Below are 6,345 nucleotides of genomic sequence, written 5' to 3'. Positions count from 1 at the left end.
GGACTTGATCCTGGATCCCAGGATCACATCCTGTGCCAAAGGCAGATGCTCAACCGCTGAGCCACCCACGCATACCAGGTGTGGATTTTCTTTTTTTTTTTCTTTTTTTCTTTTTTTATTATTATTTATTTATGATAGTCATACAGAGAGAGAGAGAGAGAGAGGCAGAGACATAGGCAGAGGGAGAAGCAGGCTCCATGCACTGGGAGCCTGACGTGGGATTCGATCCCGGGTCTCCAGGATCGCGCCCTGGGCCAAAGGCAGGTGCCAAACCGCTGCGCCACCCAGGGATCCCTCAGGTGTGGATTTTCAGAGAAAAACTGCAGCTGCCATGGATCATCCTCTGCCCGATGTCCTGTCAGCCAGTTCTCCTGAATAAAACTGGAGACGGTCTGGAGTGGCCTGCGTCATCTGGTCTTAAAGCACCTTCTCAGTGTGGGGGATGCTTTACTTCTCATGGGGGCACCATGTGGGATGGTGTTTATATCAGGATTCTAGCTGATAAGCGCAGAAGGAGGAATTGGAATGTCTGCGCAGCATGTGCAGCCTGACAGGCACCAGGTGCCAGTGGCTGCTCAGATCTCGTGGCACCAGTGGCACTGCCTGGCATCTGAGCCGCCTCGGCCTGGCCCGCCAGCACCGTAGTGTGACCTGTAGAGTCAGAGTGGAGTCCAACCCAGGCCCTGGGAATGACTGCCGGTGGGCAGGAAATGAGACGAAGGAGACTGTGCCAGGCTTGGCCCAGAGAACACAGCCGTGTCCAGGCCGTGGGCCTCTGCAGGGACAGGCCCCTCGGCCCTGTGCTTTCAGCAGTATAGACCAGACAGAGGGCACCTCTGTGGTCCGAGATGCCAAAGGGACATAACGTACGGACACAGGCAGTGTCTGGGTGGTTGCCTCAGGCCATGGAAGCAAGGATTTAAAGTCAGGCTAAGGGCGAGTTCACAAGCTGGGGGCCCTGCCCACACGCTGTGCAGTTTGCTTGTTTAAAGGGCACCGTTCATGGGCAGCCCTGGTGGCTCAGCGGTTTAGCACCGCCTTCAGCCCAGGGCATGATCCCAGAGACCTGGGATCATGTCCCGCGTCAGGCTTCCTGCATGGAGCCTGCTTCTCCCTCTGCCTCTGTTTCTGCCTCTCTCTCTCTGTGTGTGTCTCTCATGAATAAATAAATAAAATCTTAAAAAAAAAATAAAGGGCACTGTTCAGTGGCTTGAGAACCCTCGCCTGCACAGTCTGGCCCCTGCTTGGGCCTGTGTGGCTGGGGTCTCCCATCCCTGCTGCCCAGGATGGCGCAGGCTGCTGGCGGACCTCTCTGGCTGGCCTGCATAGCTCGTTCACCAGGCACAGGGCAACCGGCCAAAATGTCGGGTGCAAAGGAGAGTAGAGATGATGGTGGCGGCTGCCCCACATGAAGGGGCCATGTGCAGGGGTGGGGGGGTGCACAGGGACAGGGCTAGCCCACCCACCCCTGGGGGGCATGGCTGGCCCTAGGTAGCCTTGGATATGTTACGGATTTAAATGTAAACAAGATATCAGAAGAGGATTTTGGAAAAGGTTTGTCACCTTTGGGACAGGGAGAGGAGACTGACCAAAGCCTAACCAGCACCAGGGAAGGCAGGCAGAGGGAGTGGGTTGATTTGAGGACCCTGGAACCCCGAGCCCTGAGGCTGACTAGGGGGAGCTGGTGGATCCAGACCCCAGCTGATGCTCCACAATGCTGGGCGTAACCCAGGCCTTCTGCCCAGGGGCCTGATACACCTTTGTCCCTGAGGCTGATGCCCTAGTACCTTTTGTTTATGATTCGGTAATCATAAGGTGAACAAATAGAGCTAGAAAAAAGAAGCCACATAATTTCTTTATCACATAAATATAAAAAATGAGTGAGTCCAGCTGTGAGGCCTTCTGGAACAGGCAGACCTCCAGGGACAGTGACTGGGTTAGCAGTGGTCGGGGTTGGTGGGAGGGGGTGAACAGGTGGAAGATGGTGGCTTTGGGGGCCGTGACACCACGCTGTGGGATACTGTGGGAGTGGGCACATGTCATGATGCGTTCACCCAAACCCACAGAGGGTGCACCCCCAGGAGGTGACCCTGACGCTGTCTGTGACCTCAGGGTGATGACACGTCTCCATCACAGATGCCCCACTCTGGTGTGGGTGTGGGTTGGGGGGGATGGTGGCACATGGGAGACCTCTGCACCTCCCTCTCAGTGTTACTCTAATCCTAAAACTGCTCTAAAAATAGTCTTAAGGCACCTGGATGGCTCAATGGTTGAGCAACTGCCTTTGGCTCAGGTTGCGGTCCTGGGGTCCTGGGGTCAAGTCCTGCATTGGGCTCCCTGCCCAGTGAGGAACCTGCTTCTCCCTCTCTGTCTCTCCCTTCCCCCACTTGCACCTGCTCTCTCTCAAATGAATAAATAAAATCTTTACACATAGATGTTTTTGCTACTAACTTCCTGTTTACGTCTGTTGTGGTCAGAGGATGGACTCTGAGGGATTTCTTTCTTTCTTTTTTTTTTTTTTTCCTCTGTGGGATTTCTATCCTTCAAGGTGTGTTAAAGAGGTGGTGACCCAGGTTCCCAGTGGGAGGGCAAAGCACTCTGATGAAACTGCTGGCTGGCGGTGGTGGTGAGCAGGGCATCCTTCCTGTTTTATGTCCACTGCTCTATAATTGCTGCCCACAGTCCAGGAGGATGTTGAAATCCCCCTCATGGGACAGGGTCTGCCTCTTCCTTGCTTCACTTCTGCGTGTTTCTGAGCCCCGTGGTTAGGGTCCTTCTATCCCTCTGAAGACCCTCCTCCCCTTAGAGTCTTGCTGCCTGGCAGCTCCCCAGCTCTGCAGCCTCTCAGTCCTGATGGCCCCAGTCCAGCTCCCGCAGGTAAGCAATTTATTTTCCTACCTCTGTTGCTCACAGGGGGAGAGGATGAAAAGTCATTAGGGAGCACAGGCAGCCTCGTGTCAGCGATGGAGATGGCTTCACCCCTGCCACCTGGGCCCCCAGCATCACCTGCTTCAGGGCCTTTGCCTGGCCCTTGTCCAAGGGCTCCCTGTGGGCCTCCAGACAAATCAAGACTACTGCCATTCCCTGGGTGCTCCTGCTCTGGAGGGTGTCCTTATCCCAGAGGGTCACCCCACAGCCCAGCCCCTAAGCTCCTATGTCCACTCCCTGCCAGGACCACAGCTCTAGGGCTGGCAGGTGTGGGAGGGAGGCCCCAGGGTCTGCATGTGGCACAGGTGTGTGCTCGGTGCCCTGGACTTGTGGCCAAGCCCTCTCGTAGCCCAGACAACAGCACACTTCCCTCCCCACTCTGGTGGCCATCCAGCCGGGTGCTGGTTTCCGCATCCTCCTCTGGCACAACTGTTACAACCTCTCTGGGCTTCAGTTTTCTCATCTGTAAAGTGGGAAATGAGCACACGCAGGATTGACTGGATGCAAGGACACTCTGCAAAGGGGTAGCGTCAGTGGCGTCAATGCTGACGGGCACCCAGCCTTGCATCAGCATCGCAGGTTGCTCCATGAATGTTGGGGACAGCAAAGGAGCGAGGGCAGGCCGGGGCATCCCAGGTTCCTCTCTCTCCTGGAGCTTAGCTCCTGAGTCAGGTGAGTTGTTTCTGCTCTCTCTCCTCTATCCCTGTGGCATTTCTAAAACGATTCCCTCAAAGTCAGCATGAGAGATGCTCTGGGATCAGAAATTCACTTAATTCTGGCAAAGCTGCATTCCACATCTCCTTACAGCAGTCCACTGACTGCAGATTGAAGGCTCTGATAAGTCCCGCAACAAGGGAGCCAGTATAACATGGAGTTGCCAAGTGTCCCCCACACTAATGGATGGTAAGACTTCTTTTGTGAACACCTATGGCAGCACAGTGAATGAATGGCTGAAAATACTATATTGTGGCTCCTTTTGGGATAAGATGGGGCAAGTCACTTGAAAGGCACTCTGCCTTCATGTCCCCATTTGCAGCTCCCTCTCTCTGGGTCCCTCCCATACTTGCCAGTTGGAAGCAAGGTGCTCAAAACTAAGTGACCTGACTCTTGCTTGTTTGGTGCTTGGCAGTTTTGGCAGGTGGTGGTCAGGTGATGGCCACCGGCAAGCTGGGACATCTCTCCCTTTGCCTGGCAAGGCCTCAGTGGGCCCACTATGTCCCCCAGTGAAGGGGTAAGGGCTGGTGAGTGGTGGGGGGAGCTGGCAGCTGAATGCCTGGGAGCACTGAGGCCTGAGCAGAGGAAGCAGCAGCGGCAGCAGCAGGGGGTGTGGGGTTTGGGGGCAGCTACAACAAGGCCCCTGGCCCCTCGCCCCCACACTGGGGGTTATGACCCTGACCTGCAGGGCCCTGGCTTCCTCTTTGCAAATGCGGTTTTCATTCCTGTGTCAAAGGTCACATGAGAGGACTGAGCATGGAGAGAGCTAGGAAACCATGTCCCCAGAGAGAGTGGACAGCCTCTCCTTGGAGGGAGGGGTCTATCAAGGACAACTTGGCTTCTCCCTGCCAGGGGCAGAGGCAGGTGGCAAGGAGCCAGGGTGCCTTCCCAGGGGGCCTCAGCCTCAGAGCGCCTATGGTCCAGGTTCAGTCCACTCTGCCAAGCTGTCAAGGCTGTTTTGTTTGTCCCCGGCTGTCCTGGGGAATCCAGGCCCCAAGGTCCAGCCCCATAGGGGTGAGAAGCGGTGCAGCACCTCTGCATTTACCCCTTCAGGGATACATTATTCAAGGTCCCTTCCTCCAAAAACACAACAAAAAATAAAAATTGCATTTTAGCTGGCATTGGTCTAAAGGCAAATAGATTAAATTATGTATTAACACATTTCCTTTGACCTAAGGTCTCATTTTTTTTTTTCTGGCTTCCCTCTGCTCTAAGCTCAGCTGGCTCTCTTGTAATGGGGGGCGGGGCTGGACCCTTCCCATGGCTCTCGCATAGCAGGGGCCTGACACCCAGCCAGGGGTGGGTCCCCTCAACAAAACCATGGCAGGTGGTTTTGCTGAGTCCCCTCAACAAAACCATGGCAGGTGGAACTCGCATCCATCCATTGGGCGGAGCAAGAAACCTGGCCCTGAACCTGAGGCTCCCACTGTGACCTCTGCTCTACTGCTCTGTCCCCACAACATGGGCCCTGGCTGCAGGAGGGCTCTGAAACGCTTCTCAGGTTTATGTGAGATCAAGCCCGATGAAAGAAGTTACTCAAAAGAAAGAAGTTACTCAGCACAGGCTGTCTCTCTTCTTCCACAGTGATCCCAGTAAAAGCTGAGAGGGGCAGGTGGATTGAACCTGATTCATCTCAGGCTTTGGTGACTTGAGGTGTCACTGGTCCAGCTCCCCTGTCCTGGCACAGGTGCTCTCAGGTATGAGTCCTGCTCTGGCCGGGGTCACAGACCCATGCATCCTTGGCTAACCTGGCCAGTACCCATCCACTCTTGGAAGGCCTAGGACAGCAGTGAAGACCTCTGTGGCTTTGCAGGCCTGCCTATGGGAATGGCCGGAGCACCTGCGTCCCAGCAGTTGCCCCCAGGCCCTGAGGTGCTGCTGGCTCTGCCCCTGCACCAGCCCCGCGGGGCCTCCTGCTCTTCCAGAGAACACCAGGCCACATCTTTCCCGCCAGGTCGGGGAGCTGCATCCCTGACACTCTCTAACCCAACCCCAGGATGCTGGGTGCTTCATGCTCGCTCCTCCTCTGGGTCCCTTCCCGAGTGCCACTCCCTTTTCTCCCTAAACATGGCCCTCTGCCTCCAGGTGTCCCGGCGGAGGGGAGCGCAGAGCGGACAGGCAGGGAGCTCTGTCTCCTATCTGGCCCCTCTCTACACCCCCATGCAGAGCTTGGGGCCTCCCCGGAGGAGCCCCGGACCGACCGCACCGTCCCAAAAGGCCCCTCCCGGCCCAGGAAGGTCTGCAGCCCGCCAGGAACGCGCGTGCGCCGTGGAGGGAGACGACCCCCCCACACCGAGACCGGGAGGGGCCCGGGACCACGGCCGGCTCCCACTGCTCTGCCGGTCACTCCAGGCGGATCTGGGGGGAGACCCGAGAGGGCGAGTGCCTTGCCCCAGGTCACACAGCGGGTCGCAGGCAGCTCACCGGCTGCGCGCCGAGCCGCCCCAGCGTACGGTCAGGGGTGGGGAACCCTAAACAACCCTTCGCGCCGGCCGTGGCCGCGCGCCCCCTCCCCGCCGCAGGCCACTGCCGCCAGCCTCCGCCGCCCGGTACCGCAACGTCACTTCCAGCGCAGGCACAGCGCACGGCGGGCGGGGCTTCGGCCCGGGGGTGGGGCCTGGTGGCGCACGCGCAGTCCTGTCGCCCGACGCGGATGCGCGATCCCGAGCTGGCCGACGGCGGGCGGAGCTGCGGGCGGGACGT

Source organism: Nyctereutes procyonoides, unplaced genomic scaffold, assembly GCF_905146905.1.
Source record: "Nyctereutes procyonoides isolate TBG_1078 unplaced genomic scaffold, NYPRO_anot_genome, whole genome shotgun sequence".
Classification (NCBI taxonomy): Eukaryota; Metazoa; Chordata; class Mammalia; order Carnivora; family Canidae; genus Nyctereutes; species Nyctereutes procyonoides.
The sequence above is the reverse complement of the archived record's forward strand: the minus strand, read 5'-3'. Positions refer to the sequence as shown.